This window comes from Epinephelus moara, chromosome 18 (assembly GCF_006386435.1).
Source record: "Epinephelus moara isolate mb chromosome 18, YSFRI_EMoa_1.0, whole genome shotgun sequence".
In the NCBI taxonomy this organism is placed as follows: domain Eukaryota; kingdom Metazoa; phylum Chordata; class Actinopteri; order Perciformes; family Serranidae; genus Epinephelus; species Epinephelus moara.
This window is the reverse complement of record NC_065523.1, coordinates 40,001,790-40,002,804: the sequence shown is the minus strand read 5'-3', so window position 1 is coordinate 40,002,804 and position 1,015 is coordinate 40,001,790.

Here is a 1,015-nt window from a genome sequence, read left to right as displayed (position 1 = left end):
TGGCAGCCGAGTAAGTGCTAACGCTAACAGGAAAGCAGGGAAATAGCTAAACACAGCAGAGACCGAGAGTGAGTGAAAGACATTGCTAACTGCTAAACTAAGTTGGCTGTTTAGGTTTTATTTCCTCGCCCCTGTGGTGAGTGAATCTGCCTACAGTGAAAGCGGGGGCTAACCAGTGCTTCCTCCTCAGGCTCCACTTCACTCAGCTACTAACACACCCAGTTAGCCTCTCCGTATGGATCCAACCGGAGCACCGAGCCCTGGTTTGTTATTCAGGTTAAAGTGGGAAGAAGCAGCGGGTTTATCGGGCAGCTGAGTGAAGTGGAGCCTGCGGAAGAAACACCGGGACCGTCTGGATGTGATAGTCCGTGGAGGTGCTGCGGTGCTCGGCTGCACAGACGAGGCAGTAATGAAGGTGAAAGTTCACAGCTGGATCTGGACGTTAAATTGTGGTTGGAAGGAAATCAGGTTGATGACATTTCAAATGTCTGATCACGTTAGAATGTTCACGTTGTGTGGACGTTAACATTCTGAGGTTCTGACGTTGGGTTTTGTTTTTCATATGTCACCAGTAAATGTGTCAGCTGATTTACAGGCGTCTCTTTAACCTCTCTAACTCCGCCAGGATGCCGACATCCTCGCTCCCCCCCTCCTCTGTTAAATGGTATCTCCCAGGCGCACTGCGTCATCAAACCATGTGATGTTTGGTATTGCCGGATTGCTTTTTAAAAATAACATTGTTTTTCTTTTATTTATTATGTATTTCACACCAGAGCAGCCTAAACACACAAAGTCCAAAATAGTGATGAGTGGTGACAAGTCATGCTGTTTTTCAACGGGAAAAGTTAAAGGATTACTCGCGATCTTATGTGGAGCTGTTAGCGGGGACTTAGCTGGTTTATAAAAGGTAAGAGTCTCACTCCTACCACTATTTTTGGCTGAGATACACCGTCTAGAAAGTGGGATCATAACTTTCACGTTTCATATGGCTTTATTTGGTGATATTTTATGGTGT